Raw genomic sequence first — 15,421 nt, forward strand, 5'->3', positions numbered from 1 at the left:
TAAAAGAATGAGAGATAAACATATGGAAATACGTGTATCTTATCACATGATGGGAGCATGTATGAGTTTTATTCTTCTTTAAAATCTGTCTATATTTTGCAAATCATCCAGTAAGAATATCCTTTTTGAATATAGTCAAGAAAAAAGAATATTATTTTCAAATGAAAGTTGGGTATTAAACTCTCAAAATTATATTTGAAAACAGTGACTAGGACATGAAAAATGCTTACTTTTAAAATATTTTATGTGTATGAATGTTTGCCTGCATGTATGTCTGTGCACCACATGCATGTCTGGTGTCCACATAGGCCAGAGAGGGTGTCAGATTCCCTGGACCTGGAGTTACAGGCAGTTGTAAACTGGTCCTGGGTCCTGTGCAAGAGCAGCAAGTGCTCACGACTGCTGAGCCATCTCTTCAGGCCCTAAAATGCCTAGATTTTTTAAAAAAGTAGAATCTACAGCCACTCATTTACTAACTCAACCCAGTCCCTAAGAATAATCTATAATAAACATTTCTCCTTAGGCCCACAGATAGGTGAAGTCTTCATTCTTTCATCAAGAAAACTTCTCTTTATATAAGATGGAGACTGCCACACACAACCACAACTAATCAAATCGCAAGAGTTGTGGATTCCAGTCCCAATGGTCACCTCTACAAAACACACCCATATCAAAGGCTCGGGAAACATTGAGGAAGACAGTCAAGACTGCAAGAGCTGAAGGTTTGGGAGGTTGCTGTGAGATTCTGTCTCCTAGTAATGTCAGAAGCTATACCCATAAAGTATGCTTGTATGTATATTATATACATACATACATACATACATACATACATACATACATACATACACTTTATGGGTAAGTATATATCATACATTTCACCATGACCACCCAAATATAAGCTGAACAATGATGACATCAATGGATATGCCAAGCAGGACAAAGAAAAGCCCACAAGGCCTCAACCCCACACAAATGACTATCCAGCTGAGGAAAGCTGGGAGCAGGAGAGGTGGCCATACCCAGGGAAGAACACACTAATCGGATGTTCAGAACCAAATGGCCAGGCCTGACCATACATAATGCTAACATACAGTAGCATTATTGCATAGCATTATTTGAACTGAATGATCTATATTTTGAAGTATATGTACGCACATACTAGAATACATACAATAAGAATTAAAAAAGATAGAGGGAGAAAGACCATTAATTTGAAAGAGAATTGTAGGGGTTAGTATATGGGAAGGTTTGGGGGGAGAAAAGAAAAAATATTGTAATCAACTTATAATCTCAAAAATAAAATAAATTTTTTAAAAGGATACATTCTTATCATTCCAACTCTGCCCAGTAGCTATAGATATAAAAAGAAATATATTCAAATATGATCACTGATTTCACTAAATGTCCGGGGTAGATTGTTTTAGCAATTTCCTCATTTAATCCTAAACTAGGATAAAATAAACAACATAAAAATATTCATCTGAAGTTTTTTTTAAAAAAAGTAGAAGAGCTCATACTGTCAAAATGGACAGTGTTTTTTAATATTTATTATTTTAATATTTAAGACATTTTTTATCTTTATGGGGAGCTGGTGAGATGGCTCATGGTAAATGGTCTTGCCTCACAAGCCTAATGACCTGAGTTCAATCCTTGAAGCCCACAGGAGAAGAGAATTGACTCCCAGAAGCTGTCTTCTGACTCACAAGTACACTACGACATGTACATAGGCACACCACACATGCGTACATACAAGCACACACACGCACATGCACACACGTGCATGCACCAATGTTACTAATGAAAAAAGCAATTGTATGCCTAATTACACGAATCCCCTTCTTACAGAGACGATCCACATGACCTAACTGTGTAGAGGGAGGAACCTTTCACTGTATTGACACAGTACTATCAGCCAAGAAAATTAACTCTGGGATGGCAGAAGCCTGGTAGTGTCAATTCCAGCATCCATCCTGCTGGCCTACAGCCTACGGCCCCATTTCCCTCTGCACTGGCGGCACTACAGCCTAGTAATACTCTCCCTATCACTGCTGGGAGAGACCAGTTGAGATGGACAAATACTAAGTTCAGGGGTTTCTCTCAGGATCAATTATTCCAAAGTGTGCCTATCCAGCTTCTTAATATTTCCCCATGCCAATGGTGAGGAAAATCAAGCTGTGATTAATTAAACAAAGTGTTGCAGAATAGATCAGCCACCTTTAGAAATATAGTTTCTTAAAAACTAATTGAATCCTGAGGGCATATGAGTCATCTCCCATGCACTGAAAAACCATCCGTCCAGGTTGTAGTTCAGGGCGTATATGCGTACATTTGTACATAGACACCAAATTTTAGGCTAATGGGCACATCTTACTAAAACATCAAAATGTGTCTTTGGCAGGAGAGGGAAATCGCAGATTATTAAAAGTAAAATGTAACTTTAATAAGCATTTCTGAGTTTTGTGCACAGAAATAAGAGAGTTATAATAAAAAATATTTGAGGGCTTGGCTTGCTCCCCTGGTGTGTGTGTAATGAAGCATCTGGACTCACTTCCTATCTTCCAGCCCAAGCTCAGCCCCAGCTCTTTGTGGCCTTGAGGTCTCTCTGTCTTACTGAGCAAGAACGAGACTGATCGCTCCATATGTGACTGGAGTTGCTGTCTACCCAAAGCATATGTGTTTAATCAACTTTAATACCCCTGTAGGCCAGAGAAAGTGAAATACTCGGGGCTGGGAATAATTATCACTTCCATTGCATTAAGCAAGGTTTGCTCGTGTATCAGTGGGGCGGGCATCGGCCATCACTCTGTGCAGGGCTGGCTGGCATTTTAGGGAAGAGCAGTCCAAAGTGACACATGTATCCCAGGTGACATTCTCTCGTTCTCAGCTGCCTGCTGCCCTAAGCATCCTCCCTCCTTACCTTGGGGAACAGCAGCTACCATGGTTAATGAAGAAAGTGGCTGATCTTTCTCGGGTCCCTCAAGGTGTCTTTTCTGTTCCTTTTAATTCAGAGACGGGAATCTGGAGCTTGTACATTGCTAGTTGAAAACCACTAGGCTCATGAGCATCCCAGGGAGGAAAGCTCCCAATGAGCAGCAGCAATCTCATCAGACAGGCCAGCAAGGCACACCTCACGGAAGAAATGCAGCATTCTCCAACTCCAGATGAAACAGTCGGAAGGATACCCAAGAGCTCTGGCAGCATCTTCCAACTCCAGATGAAACAGTCGGAGTGATACCCAAGAGCTCTGGCAGCATCTTCCAACTCCAGATGAAACAGTCGGAGTGATACCCAAGAGCTCTGGTAAAGGCGCTGAGTTCTCTTCTGGGCTCTCATGTGAGCTATCGGCTTCTCTCGGTTTTGATTTCTTATTTTTCTCAAGTAGAGATTTGAAAAGTCTATGTCATTCTGACTCATGGCATTGCTGTGGAGATCAAAGGAGATTTGTGAAGACTTCTTGTGCATTGCGAAGCTTGAAGATGATAACCGAGAAGTGGCATAAAAGAGCACTGACATTGCCAAAATCTAAAAATATCCAAGCTCGGCAAGAAAGGAGGAAAGCACCTTGCCATCCACCAGGAGTACAGTAATAAACAGCTATAAGTGTCCCGGTTTAATAACAGTGTCAACAGCCTTCAAAACATGCTTACCCTCTGACCCCGGCCCTAACTCCATGGTGTTGCTGCTAGTTAGTCTTCATTCACAATGTATCAAGGTGAGAATGTGCAGGAATCGTGCCCTCAGTGGTGCCACTTGTAAGCTGCGTGTGCAACCAGTAAATACTCCCATCCCTGTTCTCGTGCCAGCAGCCATGATAACTTCAGCAGGTCACGCACGCACACACATGCACGCACACACATGCACGCACACACATGCACGCACACACACACACACACACAGACATGAAAAGTTGGAGGGATGGAAAAGACATGAAGAGATGGAGGGATAGAAAAGAGTACAGAGAGAATGGAGACCAAGAAGAGAAGGCAATTAGGAGGCGATGGGACCAAAATACATTTTACACATATGTACATATATGAAATAAAAATACTTTTTATGTGTAGCAAGTACTAGATAAATCCTTCTCTGGCTTACAAACTTACAATATTCATACATTTTAGAATAAATCTAGTATTAAGAATGTTGTCATTGGTCAAAAGGATAAATGACTCTGGGGTGCCCAGCTCCAGCTGGTATAGCTACTGGGCAACCTCTGTAACTAAGACTCAGGGAAAATCACAAGAAGATGGTGACGAAAGATGCACCAACCAAGGGCCCAAGATTTCTGTTGCTAGATGGTGTCTTACAGCATGACAGGGAAGCTGCACCAGGGAAATACCAACCACATGGCTCCCTAAACAAGACATGTATAATGACAATACCAGCTGACATGCCAAAGTTAGTGGGAAAATTTCACAGGGTCCCATCCCTAGAGGAAAAGCTATAGGCAATCAGTTGCTTCTGGAAGAGGAAGAATCAGTTTATTCCAGGGGAAAACTCCCTGATAGTTTATCCAATCAGAAGAGGTTATCCCTAAATATATGAGCATGCAACAAGATTCACTAGGTTGTATATGTGTATACATATGTCAACAGTACCTATCATTATTTCCTCTCTCCATTGTGCTGGACTTACTAAACAGAACAACAATCAGATACAGAAGGCCTCTACTGCTCAGCAATAACATTTCGTCCAGATCCAGAAGATGATAGACCCCAGAGCTACGGGCAATTAATTAAAAGTAGCAGTGAGCCAGGTGGTCGTGGGGCATGCTTTTAATCCCAGCACTCAGAAGGCCAATACAGGCAGATCTCTGTGATGTCACTTATATTACCTTCTCTACAGCTCAGGGAATGTTGTGGAAGTAAGGACCAAAAGAATGTAAGAGTTGGAAGACAGGGAGAAGGGCATCAAAATCCCATCCTGGACATACAACACTGGCACTGTCCTTGCATCCTCACAGAAGGTACAATTGTTTGCTCTGGGCTTGCACAAGGCACTCTCAACAGTGAGTCATGGATGAACTATGAGCTCATGGGATCCTGCTGAATTAGTCCTTACCAATTGACACACTCTAGAAGGGGAGCTGTTGTCTTCAATTCTGTACCAACTAGTGAATCCACTAGACCCCAACGGACAGTTCCAATCCTGTGGTCACACAAACATTTCTGGTCTGTATCTGTCAGGAGTGAAATTTGGTGTCATTTGCTTGAACGGAAAGGAGCATGGAAGCCGGGCTGATCTTAGAACAAGGTAACAACTACAGTCTTTCCTAGCTCATCTCCTGCTGCATGTCGAACCATCCCCAAACTTGGCTGAGAACTTCTCGGTTCTCTTGGATGACATCCTAGCCGGGCTCAGCTGGGCAGCTCTCCTCCATGTGGCATCTGCTGGGGCTGAAATGTACACAGTGGCTTCGTCACTCACACATCTGTTGTCTGTTTGGATATCAACAGAAGCTGGGAGCTAAGCAGATGACAAGACTTGCAAGAGATCTGAGAATGTCCCCTGCTTGCCAGCTGACAAATTATCCTATCACAGTTCCATAGATGCTGGCAGGAAGTCTGTGTGAGAAACAGGGGATGCTAGTCACCATGGGCCAGGAGATGATGCAAACAACATTGGTTGGGTTCTGTGGCCCACTGCAGCCCCTGCCCACTAATAATCCATGGTTAACAAGGGAGCATGGCCCAGTAGATGATGCAATCAACATTAGTCCATCTCCATCTCATACATGCTACATAGACCTTGCAGGAAACTCCCTGTCCTATAAGATACTATCAGCAAAAATTCCACCCTTGCTGCATAGAGATAGTGCTACTGTGCTGTGAGAAACACAGCTGCTCAATGAAAAAGAGGCATAGGCCATGTCTATCTTCCAAAGGCATCTATTATACAAGACTCTTTAGAGGCAGTCAAGGGGCTGGAGAGACAGCTCAATGGTTAAGAGCACTGGCTGCTCTTCCAGAGAACCCAGTTTCAATTCCCAGCAACCACATGGCAGCTCACAACTATCTGCAACTCCAGTTCCAGGGGATCTGACACCCTCACACAGGCATACATGCAGGCAAGATACTAATGCACATAAAATTAAAATAAAGATATAACTAAAAAATGAAAATTTAAAAAGGCAATGCAATCTGGTGTGCTGGCTCCTACCTGTAATCCTAGCGCTACAGAGGCAGACACAGGAAGAATAATAGCCTGGGGAACACAGTAAGACATTAACTCTAAAATTAAGTAGAATCCAAGGCAAAAGAAATCACAGGGCATGTGGAAATTTTGTGAAGATTCACCCTCAACACGAGAGCTCTCCATGCTTCTCTCTACATCTCCCAGTTACATTGGGCTATGAAGTCATCACAATCTAAGATGAAGATCAGGAACTTAACTGTACACTACCCCTAGTCCTTGGTATGTCTTTGCTAGTGGTGTTTGTTTGCTGTTTTAGGTCATCATGGACTTTTAAAAAGTAATGTGCAAGTATCTTAGAATTGCCCATTCAAAGACCAGGCATGATGGTACATGCATTTGATCCCGAATTTGAGAAGTAGAAGAAGAAGTAGGATCAGGAGTTCAAAGTCATATTTGACTATATAGTAAGTTTGAACCTACTCCAGTCTACAGGAGGCTCTGTCTCAACACACACACGCACGCACGCACACACACACACACACACACACACACACACACACACACACACACACACAGGTTCCCCGACAGAAAGAGAGGACAGCACAGAAATCTGGATTTCTGGCATCTCCTACAAATGTCAGGAGACCTGCTATCTGCAACTCATCGGCAAGAACCTCGGTGGCCCGAGCTGGACAGAACCTTTCTCCTTTGGGTATGAGATTTTCTCCTCACTTGTTTCATGTCCTCCCTCTGTGCATGCTCTTGTAGATGGTTTGTTAACTTCTTAGTCCATACGATTCCCTGGTTTTTGGCTCCCTTGCTCAAGGAATGTCTCCAGAAATCAAGACACAGGCAGACTGGGAATGTTCTAAGAGAAACAAACAATGTAAAATAAGGCAAGAGGAAACTAAAGGCCATGACAACCCAGAATGACAGGCAGTAGACCAGTATTTACAAGATGTAGGCTCTAATCCCAGCTCTGCCTCTCTGCTAAGAGCTAACTGCTGCCACATCAGAGTGTCTCTGTGCTGAGTCCTCATCTGTGACCAAAGGAAAGGAGCCACCCACTGTCTCAGTATCCTAGAGATCTAAGACAAGGGTCAACCAACCCCAGCCTGGAGAATAGTTCTAATCAGCTGTCTGTTTTTGCACGTTCTGCTAACGAACATGTCTTTTGCATTTTTAACTGGCTATTAAAAATCTTATTTAAAATGACCTTTACAATACATAAAAAGTATGTAAAATTCCCACTTCAGTAGTCACAATAAAGATTGGTTAGACACACAGAAAATACTATCTCTGACTGTCTTTGCTCTACAACCCTATACAACAGTGACATAGAAGTGGAGTCACTACAATGGCAAATAGGATCATTACAAGTCTAAAATATTTACTTACCTCAGTCTTTGTGGGAAAAGTTAACTGACAATGTTTGTGATGGCTGCTCTTGGTTGCCAGCTTGACACAACCTAATCTTCTGTGAGAAAATGCTTCCTTAAGATTTGGCGTTGGGGCATTTTCTTAATTAATAATTGGTGGGGGAAGGCCCAGCCCATGGCGGGTCGTGCTATCCCTGGGCTGGTGGTCTTGGGTTCTATAAGGACGCAGGTTGAGCAAGCCATGATAAGCAAGCCAGTAAGCAGCACCCCTCCATGACCTCTGTATAAGCTCCTACCTCCAGCTTCCTGCCCTGTTCCTGTCCTGACTTCCTTAATGATGAACAGTGAGTGACATGGAAGTGTGAGCCTTATAAACACTTTCCTCCCTAACCTGCTTTTTTGGTGTCTTATCACATTGAAAGAAACCAAAAGATAATGTTCTAAGCTATTCCACAAAACTCCACGAGACAATTCCAGATGTGTATTAATATACATCTCAGCAAAGGCTGCCAGGAAGTTTTATCATTCTCACCTGCTAGATAAATGAACCGATTCTAAGGCATTCAAAGTCAAATAAAGAATTTTGGGGTGCCTTTGAGACTAGCAGAAGGGGGTCACAGAAAATGGGGGACAATCACAATCCTTGACTGGGATCTTTTCAAAGGACTGATGACAGAAACTGGGGCGAGGTGTGATGAGGAGGATGTAGGCACAGATAGGCTTTAGGCAGAGGTGCTGATTAAGGAGCCAAGGAACCAGGCCAGAGCTCTCTCTGGCATCCATGTCCTCCAGCAAAGACAGTCTTGGGACTGCTGCTCTGGGGCTCCTACCCTACTTAGTCAGTTTCTATCTCCTGTTGTGTGAATGCTGTATAAATGCATTTAAGTGGCCGAGTACAGGTTCATACCAAAGGCTGCCTGACTGCAAATCCATGCTCTCTGTAAATGCCACTGTCACCAATCTCACACGCACACACGCACTACCAGGGTGGCTCAGCATGAAGGTGATGAGAAATAGCACTGACCTCACCTTCCCTCAAAAACTCTATCCCTGCTCTAATTCTAAGATTCTTGTGAGTAATATATTCACCCGGTTTATGTTCTCTGTTGACTGATGTTTCTGTTCCGTCCAGTCCCACAGCCGTTAAGTCCCAAAGAATCACACAGAAGTCTACATTAATTACAAACTGATTGGTCTATTAGCTCTGGCTTCTTATTAACTATTATAACTTATATTAGCCCATAATTCTTGTCTCTGATAGCCACGTGGCTTGGTACCTATTTTGGCAAGACAGTCACATCTTGCTTCCTCTGTGTCTGGATGAAGGGTACAGACTGACTCTCTCTCTTCCCAGAATTCTCCTGTTCTCATTGCCCCACCTCTACTCCCTGCCTGTTCACTCCACCCATATTTTCTGCATGGCTGCCAGCCAAACAGCATTTACTAAACAAGTACAAGAAACAAATCTTTATAGGATAAAACTACTGTCCCACAGCAGTTCTTTTTTTGTTTGTTTGTTTGTTTTGTTTTTGTTTTTGTTTTTCGAGACAGGGTTTCTCTGTGGCTTTGGAGCCTGTCCTGGAACTAGCTCTGTAGACCAGGCTGGTCTCAAACTCACTGAGATCCGCCTGCCTCTGCCTCCCGAGTGCTGGGATTAAAGGCGTGCGCCACCACCGCCCGGCTCCCACAGCAGTTCTTACCTCTCATCCTTTCCCTCAGAAATACTGCCACAGGAGCTGAGGAAAGCCAGCCGTCTTCGGGTTGATATCAGAGTATTTAGTCCTCTTGAAAAGGTTACCTGTTAGTCACCAAGGTCACCTCACTAATGGTGGGCTTAATGTGGTCTTTGGAATCAACTTTTACGCATAGTTGCCCTACTTAATGGATGTTCATTTTCATCTTTAATATGTCCATTTTCACCTTGGCAGAGTTTTGGGTGTTTTTTTTTTCACTTGTTTAGTGGAAACAAATGGCTTTGAATGGCAACTCATTAAGCAAGACACTTATGCCTTCCAGTAACAGATAACCCAAAGATGAAAGAAAAGGATGGGCAAGAAGAGAATCTTGAGAGCAGTAAAGTAGAACTAGAAATAGGTGAGAAACCCTGCACTGAGGAGGCTGATGGGAGAAAACAACCAAGAGAACAGTCCAAGAGGGTTGTGAGAGAATTAAGAGGCAATCCTTCTCCCAGAGAAATAAAATTCATAATCACCTCATTTACCCCATTCCCCCCAACTCCACCCCGAGCCCTGTCCAGGATTCAACCGCCATAGTTCCAATTTGAATCCAAATAATGTCTACAATTTGGGAGTCACTGGTAAACTAGCTTTGGTTTCCCATTCCCAGCAGCGGATGGTCTGGGGTGTGGGTATTGGGAGGTGATTAATTCAGCCACCTGGAGCTCTCATTCAGCGCTGCTGCTTCCCTCCACCTTAGTACAAAGTTTGGAGGTGATGAGCAGTTTGCTCCACCGCAGCCTGGCAAGCCCACCTTGGCGAAGCTGTCTCTCTCTTCCTGAGCATGGAATTCTGGCTTCTCCTTCATCTCCCGCTGCAGATCTTTAACTCTGTGTTGGAATCCTGCGGGCCATTTTTAGAACAACTCCTAATGTCTCTGCCTGCAACCTTGTCATTGCACCAGCTGTAGAGAGCAGAAAGAACGACATCCAGCAAGCAAGGGTGTGAGTTGAGTTTCTCGAGTATAAATTCTCATTACTTTCAGAGTTAGAGCAGATTTTAAATAACAACCTTGAGGGATTTTGAAGCCAGCCTGGTAGCACTCCATCACCTTAACCTACCTCCACACAGATGTAGAAGCCTGCTACATGGACAGGTGACCTTGCTGCCTACCTCTACAGCTTCCTTCTGTCACGTCCAAGTACTGTGTTTACAGATACGCACCCTGAAAACAGAAATGATGGTCTCTTAGGGGAGTTAAAAATATCACCTCCCTGCTTAGTGTTGAGCAGAAGTTTAAAAATATTTTCTTAAAAGCACAGCATTTAAGGAGGCTTCCTTGAGAGGCATCAGGGAAAAATCACACCCCATCATGTCTACTTGGCACTTCCTCAGAAGGGTTCTGGCCAGGCTAACACATTGGGGCCATCACAGGTGAGGCAAAACTCCAAGTTTTCTTTGATTTGGATTACGGTTGGTGACCTTTCCAAACCCTGGATGTCCTCCTTGTTATACCCCATGTTCAGTTTCCTTTCCTCCCCAATATACTCCCATCTTCCACCTCTAGAAATGAGATTATGTCCTCCCAGAGCATGGATGCTGTTAAAGATAGTGCTGACCTCACCAAAGGGCAGGTTAGGAATCTTAATATACCTCCTGTTGGCTGTGAAAAGTAAGGCTTCAATGTAAACAATCTGATCCAATGAAGTTTATAATGGCCCTTTAGAAGGTGAAGGATGTAAAAACTGGTGTCTACTAATAAGCATGCTGGGATTGTTATCTGCATTCCAAAGACTCTCTTGGGAGAAGGGAAAAAAGTTGATCAAGCACAATTACTATGTATAGCAGTTAAATTTTTTAACTACTCCAATATGTTGGGGCTAAGATGTAATCTGAGTGTAAGGATTTCTTGATTAGCCATAGGGATTTATCATGAACACAAAGCAATTTAGACACGCCTGGTTCCTGCCTGTAAGGATTTTTCTTAAATGGAATTCCTCTCCATGGATGCTCATTTGTATTAGTGGAATTTCTTGCTAAGAAAACAAAGCATCTTTCAAAATCCCAGGTTGTTACCAACTTGTCATATTGGAAAGATAATACAATTTCAGCCAACTATTCCCTCTCCGGGCAGAAGTTAATGAGATAATGAGCTCGGCTTAATTTCCTGGTAAGGGCACCAATTTCAAATGGCAAAGGCTCCAGCGGATTCCGACGTTTCTTCTTTCTTGCCTTCATTCTTGGCACCTTCGTTTTTTTGTTGGGTTTTTTTGTTGGTTTTTTTTTTTTTTTTTTTTTTTGGTACACTCCATTTTCAATGAGAAACATGAAGTGTTAAGTTACAAGCGTTTTCCTAGTGCAGATTTTCTAAAACAGTCTGGTTTTCCCATCTTAGCCTATTCTTTTTTCATACATCTAACCTCAGAATGACCTTCTTCATGGGGGATAGGGGGAGGCTGCAACAGGCAAGGCATTATGGTAGGACATGAGAACGCTTAGCTGAGCAAGAGCCTGACTAGAGCCGTCAGCCTTCTGTAGAAAGTGACACAACCATGCAAAGCATTCTGGGAATAATGGGAGCCAGCAAAAGGTTGTTGGAACGCTACAGAGGCAATGTTTAATCCTTCTTGGGGGATTTAGAAAAGGTTTCATAGAAGATAAAGTTGAGATGAGCCTTCAAGGATACATAAGAACGTCCAGGGTAGAGTAAGACACAAATGCTCCTAGCTCTGTGTCTGGGACTGGATGTGCGTCAGGAAAGCAAATAGACAGATGCATTCTGGGCATTATGAAGAGTTTCGGTGCTGTGCAAAAGCTTTGCCCTTTTTCCTATGGCTCAAAACAATCACCACACATTTTCCCAGCAAGAACACAACTGCTTGAAATTTGAGTTGAGGAAGAAAACAAGTAGTAATCATTTTTTAAGAACAAAAAAGCGAAGTTAGAGAAATTTGACAAGGACATTCTGAAGACAGGCTCGGCCATTGGGAGGACGTTGGAACGAGAAAAGGGAAGAACGTGTTTATCTGCTGCCATCCTCCTCCATGGCAGCAGGAACAACTGCCTCAAAGCCCTTCCATTCTTCTCCCCTCTATACTTCAAACAGCAGCCCAGCCTGCAGGCACCCTATGACTGAGAGCCGGAAGCAGATATCCCTGCAGGCAGGCATTTGAATCTCTTTTCATTTTTCAAAAATGAAGACTGGCAGACAATAATATCTCATCAGCTTGGTCCCAGAACACCAGCTGGTGACCTCTTCAGGGTGACCTGGACCAGCAACAGAGAGCGTGGAGGACTGCATTTGCTCCTGATTAAGTCTGAACTCTGCGTTCCTTGAGATACAGCAGCCAGCTGGAATGTTGACACCTTCCAACAGCTACCCCAAGTCCATCTTCATTTGGACTGGGAGGCAAAGGCTCCCACCTCCCATCAGAATAATGAGTAAAGACACCTACAGTAATGAAATCCGCAACTCGGCCTGTGGGGGTCCTGGCGCCCTAAGTTGCCTGCATATCTGTGCTACATTGTATCATGTCGGAAGGCGTAGGAACTATTTCCTTCCTGAGGGTTCCTTCTAATTCAGCCTTGGAATTGATTTTTTGAACTTAGTTTTCAGGATGTTTAAGGGCAAGGGTCTCCCAGCAATACATGAGAATCTAGTGACAAAGGACAAAGTCTTTCTTGGCTACTCCGGTGGTCTCTCCGGAAACTGTAGCGCAGCTGGGATAATGAACCACCAATCCACTGTCCCCTTAGGTCCCAGGTTCGAAACTATTGGCTTGGCTTTGTTGAGATATGACTTTACAAAACAAAACTCAGCCTTTCAAAGTGGTTAACTAAGCTGACTGCAACTTGGAAGTTGAACTGATGTTTAGCAATGCAAAGATCTGGTCCAATCCTCAGCATCAAAAAGATGTACAATTCGGTGGTCTTTAGTATCTCCACGGAGTTCGGTAAATACCACTATCAAATTGCAGTATGTTTCATGGCCTTCAGAAGAAAGTCAGTGTCTACTAGCTATCATGGTCTTGCTCATTCTTCTTTCCAGTCCCTGACATTCCACTAATACACCTTCCGTGTCCAGTTTTGCTTAACTAAACAATAGAAGCACACGGTGCATGTCCTTTTTATGTCTGCCTTCTTTCACTTAACATATGTCTCCAAAACACCAACCACATTACAGAGCACATAAGCATATCATTGTTTTATTGTCAAATAATATTCCATTTTATATATAATACATACCACATATCATTTATCTATTCCTCCGTTAGTAGACACTTGGCTTGTTTACACGTCAGGGCTATTATGAATAATGATACTACAAACATTTTTATATGAAGTTTTGGGTCCACATATGTTTTTGTTTCCCTGGGAATATAAACTTAGGAGCAAAATTGCTAGGTGGTAACTCTATGCTTAGCATCTTAAGGAACTGCCAAACTCCTTCTGAGAGTAGCTGCATCATTTTTACATTCTCATCAGCAGCATTATATGGGTTCCAATTTCTGCACATCATCAACACTTGTTATTATCTGTCATTTTTATTTTAACCACCCTGCTGGGTATAAAATAGTATCTCGTTTTAGATTTGATTTGCATTTCCCTAATGACTAAGGATGTGAAGATCTTTTAAAGCATGTATTGACTGTTTCTATATCATCTTTGCAGAATTATTCAAATCCTGGGCCTATTTTTTTATGGGGTTGTAACTATCGAGTACTGAGCAGTCACACAATCTCAACACACGTTCCCTTCATCAAATATGTGCTTTGCAAATGTTTTCTCCCACTCTGTGGTGCAACTTTCCACTGTTTTAATGATATCTTGCAGTACAAGTTATTCATTTTTGTTGTGTCCTTTTTTTTCTTTTGTTTCAAGGAGGAACTGCCTAATCCGAGATCACAAAGATGCCTACATTTCTGAACAGACTTTTAGAACTTAAGATCTATTTAAAATTCAGACTCCCTATGGTATAAAGACCAGAAAGTTAACTATTAGTGTGTAGCCCATCTTATCTTCTCTCCTACATACACAAGCACATACATCCATGCCTGCACCTGTGTGGGTTCTTTTCCCTAAAACCAAGGTACCTCAGTTGAAATATCAACTCCAGTTCTTGACAACTAAGCATCCTCCTGGACCTCCTCACCTTCCTCTATAATTCTCTATTTAGAATTATATTCTATAATTAAAGAATAAACTGAACTCATACGTTTGCCAGAAGAGGAAACAAAAAACCCTTTCTGCAAAGCAGAGAGGCAGCTCCTCAGTTAAGATCACTAGCTACTCTTCCAGAAGACTCAGGTTTGCTTTCCCAGCAGCCAACATTACTGCCTGTAATTCCAATTTAAGGAGATTTTGCACCATCTCCAGGCCCCTGTGGGCATTCCATGCATGTAGTACACACACTTACATGGACGTACACACCTGCACACACCCAAAAACTTTCTTTTAAGAACAGTTTCTACTTTCCAACAAAAATTTCAGTAGAAATGGATTTAGGATTCATTGTGGAAGAAACGGCAGAAAGAGAGAAAAAGCCAGAGGTGGTGGATAGTGACAGTGTCTTCAGGTCACATCAGGGCAGCTTCCCATAAGAACTCACAGTGGCTGGGACAGTATGTGCAAGGCCTGTGGAAGCCCAGTCCAGACCAAATCCCTGCATAGAGAGGGTAACTGAACACAAAGGTCCACCCCTAGCTACGTAGCTATTGGCAACTGTCAGCTGCTGGGGGAGGGAGAAGATGCTTTCTCTAACAGTGTGACACCTCGTAAGGCCAACCTGGTCCTTGATATCCAAGAATATTTGGGCAGCATAAATTGATCTTAATGGGAAAAAAAGTATAAAAGGCACAAAGTTGGGTGGGTAAGAAAGGGGCTGTGGATCTGAAAAGAGTCCGGGCATGGAGGGCATATAGTAAATATGACCAAAACACACTGAACAGAATTGCCCATAAGTTGTAAATAGATCTTTTGTTAAGATTTCACCATAATGACTGCCCTAATTGTCACCATAGAACCTCATCCAGTAACTGATGGAAGTAGATACGAAGATCCACAGCCAAAAACCAGCTGAGCTCTGGGAGTCCAGTCAAAGAGAGGGAGGAGGGATCATATGAGCAAGGGAAGTTAAGATCATGACAAGGAAATCCCAACACAGACAACTGATGCAAGCTCATGGGAGCTCACAGACTCTAGACCAACAGCTGGGAGCCTGCATGGGACCAAATT

The sequence above is a fragment of the Microtus ochrogaster genome, linkage group LG7_11 (genome assembly GCF_000317375.1).
Source record: "Microtus ochrogaster isolate Prairie Vole_2 linkage group LG7_11, MicOch1.0, whole genome shotgun sequence".
Classification (NCBI taxonomy): domain Eukaryota; kingdom Metazoa; phylum Chordata; class Mammalia; order Rodentia; family Cricetidae; genus Microtus; species Microtus ochrogaster.